Consider the following 16,667-nt stretch of genomic DNA (forward strand, 5'->3'; position numbering starts at 1 on the left):
CGCAACCAGCTGAGCCATTCGTGTGCCTCTATCCATTGATACTTTTTTTTCTCCTGGCTACCGGCAGTTGGCAATGTATTCGCTGAAAAATTGGCACAAGTTTTCGAATCTACGTTAACTTTCATACGTTAACATGTGTCACGTTTAGTACAATGCCGATCGTCGAGAGGTTGGTCAGTTCGAGGATGGTTGAGCATTACAGAAATTACTCACGGAGCTTCCGTTTTCGGTTGTACAGTGAGATTCAAAATAACAGAAATATATCAGTTTGGGGAAAAATAAATCCATTATTTCTGCGTGAAATTCAAAACTTTATTCTAAATATTTCGGATTGTCCTATTTGGGTCAAATAACAGTTCGGCTGAATAGTTTGTAAGGTAACATAGTAAAACTATTTTTTTACAGAATTCAGTTTTATTATTCAACAAAATTGCCTTCAAGGGTGATACAGCATTTATAGCGATCTTGCAATTTGAAACCATTTTTATAGTAGTGTTTTGGTTTTTCCCCAAAATAGGCCTCAGTTTCGGTAATCACTTCATCATCGGTCTTAAATTTCTTGCCAGCGAGCATTCTTTTCAGGTCTGCGAACAGAAAATAGTCACTGGGGGGCCAGATCTGGAGAATACGGTGCATGCGGAAGCAATTCGAAGGCCAATTCATGCAATTTTGTCATGGTTTTCATTGATTTGTGATTTTTCAACTTTTTCACAATAACAAAAGTTGCTCCACTCTCAATGCTGTAACTCATGAACCAATCGACCGATTGCTGCAAATTTTGACAAGTATCCATTGAAACATGGTGCTTTGTGATAGTCAAGTAGATTTTTGCAAGAGGCGCCATCTAGACGTCAACCTTATGAACTTTTCATCTGAACTGTTATGCACCGTTTTGTTGTAAAATTTGTTGCCATTTAAGATAGCTTTATAATGCCTCCCCCATAGAAGTGAGATTACTGTAGTAATCGATTTTCACAATTTTTTCTTGATCCCAATTTTTTATTACTCAGGAAGTTTCACAATGTGATAAAAAGATGGTAGAGGAAGTGGGGGTAAGGAACTTCAATTGTATCTTTGTAAACTTATATTTCCCAAAATGTAAATGCAGTTGTTTACAATTTAATTTACTGTTTTTCGAGATAATCGGCCAAATGTTTTATAAAAAAGTGTTTCAATGTTTTTTACAGAAATTAAAACAGACCGAAAAGTAGAACATTTGTTTTCGATGCGGTAGTATGGACATATAGTAGTGGGAAAATGGACAGGTTTGTAATATTCGAAGCGTAGAAGTTTATCGCTCATTAGAGCGAGCTATCTTATTCTACCAAGGACTGAACTCATCACGAATGTCCGTTAAATGTTGAAAAAAAAACGAATTAATCCAACTAGAATTGATATTGTGCTTGTCAGTAGTGTAAAGGGACATTCCCTCTAATATTTTACTTTTGGTTCCAGTTAGCTTCTAGGCAGTCCACCTTTGGTGATTCGATTTTCATTTATAGATGCAGGTCATTTTTTTAGTAATATAGTAAACAGACTTTTCACAGATCATTTCACTTCCACTGACAACTGATTCCTACTACACGCAGCTCATTAGAGCGAGCTATCTTATTCTACCAAGGACTGAACTCATCACGAATGTCCGTTAAATGTTGAAAAAAACGAATTAATCCAACTAGAATTGATATTGTGCTTGTCAGTAGTGTAAAGGGACATTCCCTCTAATATTTCACTTTTGGTTCCAGTTAGCTTCTAGGCAGTCCACCTTTGGTGATTCGATTTTCATTTATAGATGCAGGTCATTTTTTTAGGAATATAGTAAACAGACTTTTCACAGATCATTTCACTTCCACTGACAACTGATTCCTACTACACGCAGCTGAGAGACGAAGGCATCGAAAATTAAGGAAACGTTCATTCGAATTATTTAAATTCTTGGCCGGTTTCAGTGGTTATACCTAGTATATTTGAAGCGCTTTTCATTATATCGTTGTTATTGCACAGATTAAATACGGAAAAACTTTGGAAAATGAGAAACACGACAGTCAAAGTATGTTCATTTAGGTATTACGCATTGATTCTCTAATGAAATAAATGTTGTAGTTCGTGTAATTCATATTTTTAGTTGTGTTACAGAACAAAAAAAAATCTAACAATATAATTCTATCGTTTAGAATAAAAAAAACCTAACATTTGGCGAGAAGTAAAATTTGATTGTAGTTAAGTTTAAAACATCTCAGTAATACTGAACTTTCAGATCTTCAGTAGGGCCCTTATGATTTTGAATGCTAGCATTAATTGATGAAAGAACTGTAGTTCGTTCATTTTTATCAATTCGATTCGATCATGAAATACGCAGTTTTATAGTGACTGCGGAGATAAAGGTGTGTTCCAAATTTCAGATCAATCGGTCAACAGGAAGGGGCTCAAATTTCTATTAATGTGGGACAGCGCTACAGACATGTTACAAACATACAAACAGGACAAGCTAAATAAAGCTGTTTTAAAGAAGACATGAATTCTTAGTTTACCAAGAATACAGAGACAAAGAGTATTAGAAATTTGCAAACTTTAAATTCCAGAACCTTTATCATCTGGTAATTATCTAGAAGGTCGTTATATATTCTTCTTTACGATAAAAGACCCGAAAAACACGTTACAACTGCATGAAATGTAAAAAATATGCTTATCCCGAGCTTGCAGTTATGCTATGTTCTGATTCTTACACCAATGAAACCACAATCGATTATTACATTTTTATATTATTTTATAGCTCTTTATAGTTTCAGTTGCTATCTTTCAATTAATAACAGGAAAAAAGTAGAGTTCCGTTAGTTGTGTTGGAGTATCAAAATACTCTGTTTTGAGGAGGCTGAATTAGATGACTATTAAAACTGAATAAAGACGAATAAAACATATTTTCTGAAGTTTTTTCATTCTTTAGGGCGCAAATGAAAATGGTCATCTCTAATTTCAAAAAATTACCTCATAAAAAAGTTCACCACCTCGAAAAAAACACCCTATTCCCAATTATCAGCTCAATCGGAATTAAGGGAGAGTGGCGGGGAGGGGAGTAAAGGAAATCGGGATTTTCCAAAAAAAAAAAATGTTGATGCCAAATGTCTTAAAATAACATAAAACGCCGAGATCTAGTATCATCTCGAAAAAAATTTTGTTGTCAAAAATCGACATTCTTGGACTTAGTTTTTTTTTCGGAATACGAGACGAAACGTATGGTTTAAAGTGAAAATAAAAATAGTTATCTCGATATTTCATTCGGAACTTGTTGCGGAATATTGATTTGCACGATAATATACGCTATGCAAAACATTGACTCATTCGAACTTCATTTATTAGTGTTGCAGATGTTAAAATTTTAATTAAAATTTTGAAGTTCCAGAGTATCGATTTTTGGCAATTTTTTTTTCGAGATGATACTAGATCTCGACGTTTTTTGTAATTTTAAGACACTTGGCAACAAGAATTTTTTTGGAAAACCCCAAATTGCTTTACTGATTTTTGATTTTTGGATTTTCAAAAAACTCAAACTTTGACCGCTTTGCGCCACTCTCCCTTAAATCCGATTGAGCTGATATTTGGCATAGGGTGTTCTTTCGAGGTGTTGAACATTTTGTATAGGGTAACTTTCTGAAATTTTAGGGTCGATTTTTTCCCATACATTCATTGGCTCCCTAACCCTCTTCTTCAAATAAATGCCAATAAAGCCTGAAAAATACACATAGGCAACATTACAGAGATGTTCAATTTTCGGTCTGTGACACCATGCGCGAGTATACGAGTTATGATTTTGCACGCGAGTACAGGAGGGTTAATAACAATAGGGGAAGTAGGGGCATAGTGGTCACCCTAAAGAATATGCCCATTTCCAGCGTCCACATACCCCTTCAATTCCCTTTTTTCGAAGAATATTATAGTTCAAATTTGAGTTTTTTGAAAACCGAAAAATCACCGGAAATCGGGGTTTTCAAAAAATTGGTTTTGATGCCAAATGTCTTAAAATTGCATAACACGTCGAGAATTACAGTTATCCAAAAAAAAAAGTTTTTTGTAAAAAATCGACTTTTCAGACAGAAAAACGACCAAGTGCCAAAAATTTTTTTTTTTTGAGATAACAGTAAATATCGACGAGTAATGCAATTTTAAGACATTTGGCATCAACAATTTTTTTTTTTAAAACTCCGATTTTCGGTGACCTTTCGTTTTTAAAAGGGTATATTGTTGTTCAAGATAGCAAACGGATTTTACTATAAAAATCAAAATAGTACATTTTTCATCATTATAAAAAAGGTGAAAAATCGATGTTTTTTTTGCATGGAGGTGAAGCTGTGACCTAGTGGGGACAAAGTGGTCACTTGCACAAATCAAGCTAAATGGGGTAGATTTATGTGTTTTGACGTAGAACTACGTCTTTCATCAAGGGTGCCAAATCAGAAAACGGGTCACGTTTTTATGAAATAAAGTTAACGTTAATAACTATTTTTGCCGCGAACGGATTTTGACGATTTACATACCAAACGAATCTGAAATTCCCTAAGATTTGTTTTTTATGCTATATATTACAATCCCCTGATATGTAAATGGTTTAAATTGATGAAAACTATAAGCTTTTCCATTTTCCCATACATTTGTTCTGCTCATTTGTGAACTTCCCTACCCATGCCGTCAATAAAGAGCAACTCACAGGTGATCAACAAAGGGGAATAATTTAAAGACTTCGTGTCTTGGACACAACCTCCCATAATTTTATTTTTCGTCCAAATTTGTTCAAATCATATTTGATATAGTAGGTACATGTATAAAATAGGTTTGGCGTATTTACCTATAGTCTCAAATTAAATTATCTCATACATACAAAAACGTAGTAAGAAACACATAACGTTCCGCATAATGAGGCTCGGTTTAGATGGAGTGGCATATCTTTCCAGGGTCAAAGCTACAAAAGTAGCCTCTTCAAGAGCAGAATGTGATGAGGTATATCAGCTTTAGTAAACAGAACATTGTAAGTCGTTATTCACCTATGATTAGTGATCCCCGATTTTTGAAATTAATCGTTCATCAGCTAATCGAATACTTTTCAGCAGTTTGATGTTCGATACGATTAATCGTCACACTAAGAGTAATAATTATAGTTGGACTAACATTTCTCATTTGCTAGAAAGCCATTTGGAGTGAAAACAGTGTTCGTTCCGCCTGAAAATCAATTATTATCTTTTACGATCCCCTAAACTCATAAACGAAGCTTAATTCGCATTGACGGCATTGAGCTTCGTTTACCAGTTGAGGAAGTGTCAAAGATAATGCTTGCTTTTCAGAATAAAACTGCAGCGGTCGTACGTTTTTTTTTTGACGTAGAACTACGTCTTTCATTAAGGGTGCCAAATCAGAAAACAGGTCACGCTTTTATGAAATAAAGTTAACGTTAATAACTATTTTTGCCGCGAAAGGATTTTGGCGATTTGCATACTAAATGAATCAGAAATTCCGTAAGATTTGTTTAATATGCTATACATTAGAATTCCCTGGTTTGTAAATGGTTAAAAACCATGAAAACTTTTAGCGTTTTCATTTTCCCATACATTTGTATGTATTCCCGAACAGAGCAGTCAGTAACGAGCAACTTATCGACGACCAACGGAGGGGAAGTCGTAGGATTTCAAGTCTCCGTGAACAAAGAAAAAGTAGAAGAATGAAGGGGAATTTTTGCTTAGAGTATAAACAGTGGATCTCGCTGAGGCAAACTTTCATTCGGCATCGGACTGTTGAGCAATCCAGTTCACTTTGCTTTTGCTGCGCTTCGATCTAAGATTGGACCCCACCAGTGGTAATCCAACTTGGATATCGTCGTGTGGTTTTTTCAGTTCGTTTTTGGCGTTATTCGTATCGTGTGTTTTTCTTTCCGCGTCATAAATTGGACACTTCGCGTAGTGTGTGATGAGCAAGAAGAAGAGGAAGGCAGGCTCGAGCCCTGCAAAAAAACGAACGCATTGCCAGGGGCAATAAAATTTCGAGGTAAGCGTCATCTAATGATGCACGCGATGTTGGTGCAGTGAAAAGCGCTCGCACTGAACGAGCCTACGCGAGTGTGACACCGCATCGAACAGCGAAGTAGGCGATTTCGGCGCGTCGGTCGAACATGTAAACGCCGTTACCCAGGCAGCAACCAAATCAAGCTCTCCCCGCTGGTGGTGAAGGCGGTCGCTCTTGACAAACTCATCAGCGAATTCGCATCGAAGGGTGTTACAGCAGGGTATAAGCTGTGTGGCATAATTCAGTCTTTTTCCAAGCAGTTAACATTGTTTGTTTTCCGTCATCATAAGGGCTTCGTTGGTGCCTTTGAGGATGCATCAATGCATTAAACTGACGTTATGGCGAAGCAGACGTTAAGATTGTGCGCCAAAGCGTTATAGAATGATATCCGAAGATATAAACAAGCGACTTATATAAAATAACAGCGTAGCTCTACGTCAACAATGCGGTCGTATCTTGGACACAACCTCCTGTAATTTTTTTTGGTTTGGATCGATTAATCGACGTAAATTATTCGTTCGCTTCGATTATTGGTTGCGCAGTATTCGTTCGATAAAAATCGATTTCTGTAGGAAGTATTCGATTAATCGATTAATTGAACGATTATCGGGGATCACTACCTATGATCACTTTGCCCCCAAACATCAAAGTAATTTCTATGTTAATTAATCGCTGAGATTAAACAAAATATCGGTTCATCTCTCCTAAACTATGTGAACAGTCGTGAACAGTGAACAGTTGTCCAACATATCATATTGAATAAACTTAATTTCACGGCGCTCTGAATTTGAAGTACGGGAGTTTAGACCACCTCCTTCAATTCCGCCTTTTACTTTTATCTTTTACTGAATTCTTCTTGCCAGTCTCCTCCACCATCAAGGAATTATTTTCATGTTTCAACATGTAAATGGTTTAGCATATTCGATAAATTTCGACGAAGACCATGACGGTTGAACAAATTTTGCACTGTATTTTTGAAAAAATGGTTCCCTTTTTCATTAATCGCGATTACTGTGATAATCATTCGATGTATTCACATTTTGATTTTCCATTACTCGATTAAAACTGCAGATATTCGATTATTGGAATTAAGTGTTCTACACATACACCGTCCCATCATCGTGAAGTCAACGTAAAGGTATGAAATGTCAAATATTCTCCCATGAAAATCATATGGTAGCATTCACATTAGAGTTGGGCAATCTTGGATCGATTTATAGAGGATCGATCTTTTCCACTCCGGTTTTCGATTTTTTGAATCGATTTTTTGTATTCGAATCTTTTTCTTACGATTTTTTCGATCTTAGAAAAACTTTTTGTAGGTTTGCTTTACAGTGTATTTCGATTTTTGAGGGACGCGATGTACTGCAACCAATGGCTCATACGATCACTGTACCGGATGGTGAAATCAGTTCCAGTCGAAAGGTTGCTTTTTAGAACTGGCGCTAAAAACAAGATTTGTATTTCAATAAAAATAATTAAAAAAACAATTGAAGAAATGTTTTCGATTTTCCAAAGATCGATCCTCTGGTAGTGATTTAAACAGTGAATCCTCACGTTGTTTTGAGAATCGATTCGTCAAGATCGATATTTTTATAAAAATCGCACAATTCTAGTCATAAACCTACGAGAAATAGTTGTATAAATTCGGTCATTACAAAACGAGCGGTCACATGTTTAATTTACACCATTGCATTCACCAGACATCAGTGAAAATTGTGACGAAATAGGACGATGACATCCATTCCAGCCGAAACATTGTTTTCTAGAACTGGCGCTACAGCCAAGAATCGGTTTCGACTAAATCTCAGACGGATTTTATGAGATTTTTGCAAACTAACTCAGCAAATAGCAAATGAGCAAATACCAGTTGTTGAATTTCTTATAATAATTTTCAATTAACTTTCTGGGCTTTAATGTTTTTTTTGTTGACCTTTGATAGTTTGAAGTCAAGGAATAAGGTTAATCCAACACAGACATGGTGATAGATGAATATTGAAAAACAAACAGAAACAAACTTCATAAACGGAAAAGAAACATTTGCTATACTGGAACTAAGTTTACGTAGAAGGCGATTCAAGGTAAATGCATAATCGAGTTGTGAATTTAGTCCAACAAAAGTATACTTTCATGTACATATGAAATTTATCTCACTCATGTCCATCCCATTAATCATAATCATAATGGAAGAAACTCAAATATCGTAGATTCCATTCAAGGATTCTTTGATTCTCTTAGGTCAAATCTGTAAAACCAAATTTCGAAGCTATCTACAATACTTAATACATGTCGTGTAGACAAGGCATTTGATGATCGCTCCTATTCCATCCATCCACTCCAACCACTAATTAGTTTACTGTGAAAGATCTGTTGCTTGATTGTGAAATTTATGAAACACTTTAGATGTGTAGAAGAAAGACTAGCTGAAATTGCATTCACATATCTGCGGGTGCCCGATCAGGTAATATCGGTTGCAAGGAACATCGCTTTAGGAACCTAGGAACTTTGTTTTCTTTACATAGTAATAATTGCATCATTTTTAGTTACCGCTTAATTGAGATTTCCACGCAATAACAAACCTTGATTCCATTTCGAGTGGCAAGTTCGAAATCACGAAATCACGAGATGAACCAAAAACGAAGCTCCCAAATCTTCCAGCAGGATATGTGTGATGTTAACCATTTGATCACGAAAACACGTGGATGTTCCATATAAAACATAACTATGATATTACACTCATTTCTTCATCAGATACTGTATGTATCAGCGTGTGTACAGGGTGTCTGTATATGCGTATGGTAAGTGAAGAAAGTGTTAAAGTTTTGTTTATAATCAAATAGTCACTATAAATAGTGCCAATCGCCAGCACCCGATATACGATGGTCTGAAAGGCTAGCACTGGTGTGCATGTTGTTCACTACGCGCTTTTCGTCCATTCTGTGCCATAATACCGGTAATTGCATAAGCACGACGTTGTTGTCGTCGTCCTCGACGACGGAAAAACGACGTTTTGTGATGCTTCTTTGGGTTTATGGGGCTAAGTAAATGCCAACAGTAAGCGTGCTGTTCATGTGTGCACACGATAATGTTCTCGATAATCACCTGAGCAGATAATTCGATTTGTTCGGAAGCTCGTACAATCTATTTTCCGCGCATAGAAACTTCATGATAAAAAAAATCAACTGATAATTGAATCATATTTTCTTTCGAAAAAAAAGTGTAATGTTCAAATGCAACTTTGTTGTACCGTGCCTCATTCCGTCACTTCCTAAAATAGATGCAGCTTATCCCCCAAACCAGCTGCATCAACCCACGACGGGATACACAGTGACTCAAACTCGAATTCGTACGCCACCATGCAGATTTCTTTTTCCTTTTTTTGAAAGTCGAAAATAAGCTTTCGAAACATTCTATTCAGGTAATGGTATATGTGGGCTAGGGTGGCATTGAAAATGGTCATGTCAAATTTCAAGAACCGACCATGTACATCAGAGTGCCAATGAAAATGGCCATCTCGAATTTTTAAAGAGAACTTGATTAAAAATATAGATTCCCACGAAAAACTACCCTACGCAAAATTTCAGCTCATTTGGACTTAAGGGAGAGTGACGCAAATCGGTCAAAGTTAGAGTTTTTTGGGAATCGAGAAATCACCCAAGGGGGGAGTAAAAAAATCAGGGGTTTCAAAAGAAAAAAAATAATACCAAATGTCTTAAACTTGCATGAAACATCGAGATGTACTGTCATCTCGAAAAAAAAAAATTTCCTCAAAAATTTACATTCTGTGACTTGCATTTATCTATGACATTCTTCTGTATTTATAGATTTATTTGATTTAGTCTTATATTTATATACAGTACTGGACAAAACAATTGCAACTAGTCACTTTCTGTCATATAACTATCCGTATAAAAAGTGATAAATGTCCTTTTTTAAGAATAATGATTGGCTTCATTCCAACAACACATTAGGAGTTCATATAATCAAAATAAAACATAATTTGTACGAAAATATGTCAGAACGGTATAAAAAGCAAATAACAGAAGTATTTCTCCTGGACAAAACAATTGCAACTTTACAGAATTGTTATCAAATTAATGATAGCGTTATTTCGTAGCGAATCCCTTATTGTCGATTACAGCCTTGCATCTTCGAGGCATAGACTCGATCAGGCGATCAAGAAAGCTTTGGTTACGCACTCCTTTACGATCGATCCTTCGGTCCACGATCTCCCAAAGATTCTCGATCAGGTTAAGATCAGGAGATTGTGGTGGCCAGTCCATCACCACAATCTGATTGTTATTGAACCATTGTTTGACCACTTTGGCAGTGTGTTTAGGGTCGTTATCTTGTTAGAATATCCATTTCATTGGCATATTCCATTCGGCATAAGGCAGCATAACGTCTCTTAGGATGTTGGTCCATCCGAAACGGTCCATATTTCCATTAATCTGATGGATCGGACCAAGACCGCTAGCAGAAAAACATCTCCAGACCATCACCGTGCTTTATAGTCTTCAGACGTGGTTCCAAACGCTTTCCGACTGGCCGACGTACGCGACAAATTCCGTCACTTCCGAATATGTTGAACTTAGATTCATCACAGGACCGTAAGCCATTTCTGCACCGTCCAGCCAATATGTGATGTAGCGAATAAGAACCTTTTTTTCTGGTTCTTCAATTAAATGAGAGGTTTTTTTGCCGGGCGTCGCGAAAACAATCCAACTGCAACGGCACGTTGTTTGATTGTGCGGGTGAATACGGCCAGCTGTAATTCCTTCTGAACGTTAAGTGACGATTCGGTTGAGTCCTTTTTGATCGATCTGGCGATCAATGAATCCTCCCTAGAGGTGGTGTAGCGAGGTCTTGCTCCTTTGTGGTCAACAACAATCTTTCCAGTTGATCGATATTTGGAACATAACCTTGATACGGTTGACTTTTTCACTCGATATTTGTCACAAATTGTTTTTTGTGACATGCCGTACACGTAATCGTCGATGATCTTCTTTCTTAATTCCAATCCGAGACTGTCTGGAGCCATGTTGATGCTTGACACGACATGACAAATAAAAACAATTTACAATTGTTGGGAAAAATCAAACAAAATCGTATAATGATTAACTTGTTACAAAGGAGTATCAATCAAAAAGCAAGTTTCTTATAAGTTAGTAAAGTTCACACTAGTTTTTCTTCTTTGCGAAGGGATTCAACCGTAGAAAATGAAATGTTGCAAATGTTTTGACCAACACGAAAAAGCGCTTGTCAACAAAACTCTACCGTTATGATAAAAACAAGCGGCTAATTGTATATGTATTTGTGAAATAGGCAGCTAGGCCGCTAAACCGACAACTACAAAAAGTTTTTCTTTAAACAGTGTGTCGACTACCTTGAAAAACCATGAAAATCAGGGAATATCAGGGAATTCAAAAAATATCAAGTAAAATCAGAGAATATCAGGGAATTTCGTCACCAACCTGGAAAAAATGCCATACCGCAGATTAGAATTTTCATTATTGCAGTAATCAAACAGTTAACGGTACCAATTGCCATGTTACCAAAGCTCTTGTGGAGATACAGAGATTATGTGGTGTCTGGAAAGAGTTATGTGTCATAAATCACTCCGCACTGCTTAAAAAGACATGGTTGTAATGATTCATGGCAGCCAGAAAGCTGAGGAAGTCTAACTAAGTGAGGTTTATAATGACGTTTGGCATTGCCCGTATTCTAAATCTGACCTCAATGAAACATTGCATAATACAAGCTATACATTGTCGTTGGTTTCGACGAATCTTTTAACAAGAATACAAATAAGTTGCATATGGATCTAAGTAACAGATTTTGGAATGAATAATAGAAGGAGATGGCCAATCGTTGCGTGACGTCAAAATTCTTGGGAGTTCTCAAATATCAGATGAACTAGCAGCTTTTAAAGAAGACCTGGAAAATATATCTTTAAATAAACTTCCTCTGGTGTCGATAGAAGGCACTAACTTCAATTGATCATTTTGCGCGACTTTCGAAATAGAGAAGAAAAAGTCTTGAATTTCGGTACTTTCGGATTGTATATTTTATACAGTGCGTACAAGAATGTTTGAGCTCAGAAAAATTGACGAACAAATACTGCAATTTCTTCTGGGATGTGATGCACTGGTTTGAAAGCTTATAAGCCGTAATGTATCCTTCGATGAAAGCCGTATCTTCTCTTGATCCTTTCATCATTGATTACTATCTACAAATGGCTAGAAAACGATTCGACTTACACTGAAACAATATTGCTTGCAACAAAAGCAACAAGTTTGAAATAATAGAGCAATTCCAAATGAAATCGACAAATGACAAAACATGAGTATTTTTGATGCGAATGAGAGTTTGTAGTCCGTTTGGGTTGATGGAAAAATGAGTTTTTCCACAGCATTTGGGATTTTTTTTGGCTCAAGTGTAACTTTTGTCATATCGTTTTTAGTAAGAGAAATCTCTGATAATTTATATCTCAAAAATTATGAGTCCTACCGATATAGTGTCTTAGAAAGAGTTATAGAGTATTGATGTCCAAACATGAAAAAATATACACTGAGAAAAAAATTGGTACCTTTTTTTATTTACAAAACGTTCCAGTGGAACTTTTGCCTTCTCAACGTAGCATTACTTGCGTCATTTTTATTAGTATTACTTGGTTGAGATTTCTATGTCGAATAACACGCCTTTAATGTACTCTGGAGTGGCAAGCTCTAGAATACGCGTGACCACAGTGCAAGCCGGAAGAATTTTCTTTGACGAAACACCCCCTGGCCAGAACGGGAATCGAACCCGAACCCCCGGCATGATAGTGTGGGACGCTAACCACTCGGCCACGGGAGCACGCAAAAAAGCATTAATTTGTAATATCTAAAATACATATTTTTTACCATAATGATGTATTTAGAAAAGTTGTTGCAAATTGTAAGCAAATTCATAAAATTTCATGAATATATATAACGGTATAACGGTAAAAGACAACAAATTATAATTTATGTTTTTTAAATATCTCGAGAATGGTTGCATTTGGAAGGAGATTGAAAAAGAGTTTTTCTGTTTTAAATAACATCAGAATTCATAATTTGTGGCTAAAAATGATTTTTAACATACAAAAATTCGAAGGCTCAAAAATTCATAAAAATTAGATGTTCCACAAAGTTCGTCAAAAATAGTTTTACCATCTTGTACTCATTTTTCAAATTTTCTACACGACTTCTATTTTATATGAAAAAATTTAAAAATACATATATAAAAATTTAAAAAAAATAAAATTGAGAAAAATCTATAAATTAGAAATGTTTATTTTTCAAATATCTCGAGAATGGTTGCATTTAGAAGGAGAATGATAAAGAGGTTTTTTCTTTATTTAAAATCACATCAGGATTTATAATTTGTGGCTGAAAATGATTGTTAACTCTTTGTGGTCGTTTGTCTGCTCTCAGCTACCACAGCAAGAAACCATGCTAATCTTATATTTTACCCAACCAACTATCAGTTTATGCTTTTCCTAAACGAAGCTTGATGTCTAATAAACCTGTTCACGAATCAATACGGTGCTCTTATGAGTAATAGATAACGGTACTCAGTATCAAACAAAGTAAAGGGTGTGTCACATCAAATTGCATCACGGAAAAAACGCTGTAGAAATTTAATTTTTAGGAATTATATCTTCAGCTTTCGCTTATAATCAGATAAGAGTGTATAGATCACGTTGGCCATGCTTCACTGTCAATTTTTCGTAAATTTGGAAAAATGTCGTCGAACGAAAAAGAGCGTCGTGAATTAATCCTGTGCACTCATTTCGAGAATCCGGAGTTGTCACATCGGGACATCGGTAAGATGCTGGGAATCGTCCAATCCACGGTCAGCAGAGTACTAAAACGATACTTCGAGAACCTAACCATCGACCGGAAGGTGAAGAACGGCAAAAATGGATGCTCCGTCAGTGAAAAAGATCACAAGCGTGTAGTTAAGTAGTTTAGACGTGATCCGAGAAGTTCGGTCCGGGATGTCACCAATAAGCTGAATTTGTCAAGTTCATTCGTCCAGCGGACCAAGCAGCGGGAGGGCCTGCGTACATACAAGGTTCAGAAGGCTCCTAACCGCGACGAAAGGCAAAACATGGTGGGGAAGACGCGAGCCCGGAAGCTGTACACCGAAATGCTGACGAAGCCGCATTGCCTGGTAATGGACGACGAAACCTACGTCAAAGCGGACTTTCGTCAGCTGCCGGGCATGTTGTTCTTCTCCGCAAAGGACAAATTCAGCGTTCCGGAGGAGATTCGCAAGCAGAAACTATCCAAGTTTGCCAAAAAGTACATGGTGTGGCAAGCGATCTGCTCTTGCGGAAAGCGGAGCGCCCTCTTCGTGATGACCGGCACGGTAAACGGGCAGGTTTACCTTAAGGAGTGCCTACAGAAGCGCTTACTACCACTATTGAAGCAGCACGAGGGCCCAACCATCTTCTGGCCGGATCTCGCTTCGTGCCACTATTCAAAGGACGTGTTGGAGTGGTACGAAGCCAACGGGGTCACCTTCGTGCCAAAGGAAATGAACCCGCCCAACGCGCCTGAGCTTCGCCCAATAGAGAAATATTGGGCAATTATGAAGCAGGCCCTCCGGAAGAACCCAAAAGTTGTCAAATCGGAGGCGGACTTCAAGAGAAAATGGATTTCTGTTCAAAAAAAACTACAACCTGACGTTGTACAGAACCTTATGGACGGGGTAAAGAGGAAGGTGCGAGCATACGGGCTTGGGCTCGAAGTATGAATAAAAATAAAATGCAAAAAGTTGTTTAATAGTTTTTATTTTACTGTCTAAAATTTTCAAAAGGATCGGTCCACTGGGCGAATTTCTACAGTGTTTTTTCCGTGATGTAATTTGATGTGACACACCCTTTAGTCACCCACATAAGCCAACGCACAGTGCGTTGAATGCATAGGAATGTGGGACGAAGAATCATAACAGCATAATTTTGCCATTGTAACACTTTGGTGTAATGGAAAAGATTGTTCTTAAATATCAGAACTACTGTTTGCATAAATGTATCATGTAGTTTGAATGATCGTAGAAGTGTCTCAAGCGACAAAATCTTTGTTCATCTAAAGTGAAAGTTCTGATCATTTCGGATACGCTGAAAGCAATATTTGAGTAACCGCCTGTTTGAATATTGTTGAAGTAGTTGTTTTCAAAGAGTAGAATAATTGTTAGCATAAGTGTCTTATATCATCTGAAAAATCAGTAAAAAAATCTTTGTTAGAATTGAAAAGTGCTGATGTTTTCGGATATACATTGGTGGCAATAATTATACATTTATTGCATTAATGGCAAAAGTGTCTCATATTCAACGGATAATAAAAATAAAATTATGTATTGATTATACTTCATACTCTTGGAGACTATTTCGAAAGATTTCGCACGAAGACAAATTAAATAATATATATTTTATATGAAAACATCACATTGTAATACATTGTTGAGTTAATACATGCATATAGTTCATAAAATAAATTAAAAAAATGTTCAAGGAAAAATAATTCCGACCAGCACGATACCCATGCCCAAATTTAATACGACCGCAAAGGGTTAACATACAAAAATTCGAAATTTCGAAAATTCGTAAAAAATTGATGTTTCACAAAGTTAGTCAAAAGTAGCTTTACCATCTTGTATCCATTTTTTAAATTTTCTACATGATTTGTATTTTATATGAAATAAATAAATAAATAAATAAATAATGTGTATTTTAGATACTGCAAATTAATTTTTTTTTGTAAATAAAAAAGGTACTAATTACAGTTACATTAAAAGTTACACTTGAGTCAAAAAATTCCCAAATGCTGTGGAAAACTCATATTTCCTCCAACCCAAACGGAAAACAAACTTTCGTTCGAATCAAAAATACAAGTTTTTAAAATCTGCATTTTTAGTTCAATTTCTTTTAGAGTTGCACAATATGTTCACGGAACCTTTTAGCATAGTAAAAATGGTCTCCAGACTCTCGTGTGGAAACCCCAACGATGAGAGGGCTTTCCCATTAACAACAAATGTTTTTATGAAAACATACGTGAGGAAATGGTTGTACTATGCGACAAGGTTGTCAATAAAAATGTCAAGCTAGCTAATTCAATGAGTTTGAAATTTTCATTATTTTTACCTGGAAGACAATGAAAGCCCAGAGAAAGAAGCTTTTGTGTCAAATGAATCACAGTTAATGAAACGGCTAAATTGGAAAATCAGCGTAAAAAAACCTCATAAAAAACCGCACAAAAAACACTTAAAGAAACCTGAGTGTATTTAGACTTGTGTTTAAAAATGATACATGGTGACTCTATGTCTTTAGAGGCGAATGAACTGAAAAGTTTACAGCCTCTTTAATCCAACATCATCATCATCTATGTCTTCTTCGGCATAATTAAATAAACAGAAGAAAAGGATAGTAATGGATTTAATGGGTTTTTTTTTGTACATTTCTAAACAGAATGTGGTTCCGGATTCGAACAATCGGTTATTTTTGAAAAATCATAACTCAAGAACAAAAAAAAACGCCTCTCTGATTTTTGGATGTGATATGTAAAAAAACCGCAGCTGTGAAGAAAAAATAT

The 16,667-nt window shown here is 36.2% G+C and overlaps 1 protein-coding gene across 1 annotated transcript in view; it reads left to right on the plus strand.

Moving 5' to 3' along the window:
* The window catches only part of LOC129772808 (protein phosphatase 1B), a 37,407-nt gene that overhangs the window by 8,780 nt on the left and 11,960 nt on the right, over nt 1–16,667 (plus strand). The gene's annotated exons all lie outside the window — the stretch shown is intronic.

Source organism: Toxorhynchites rutilus, chromosome 3, assembly GCF_029784135.1.
Source record: "Toxorhynchites rutilus septentrionalis strain SRP chromosome 3, ASM2978413v1, whole genome shotgun sequence".
NCBI lineage: Eukaryota > Metazoa > Arthropoda > Insecta > Diptera > Culicidae > Toxorhynchites > Toxorhynchites rutilus.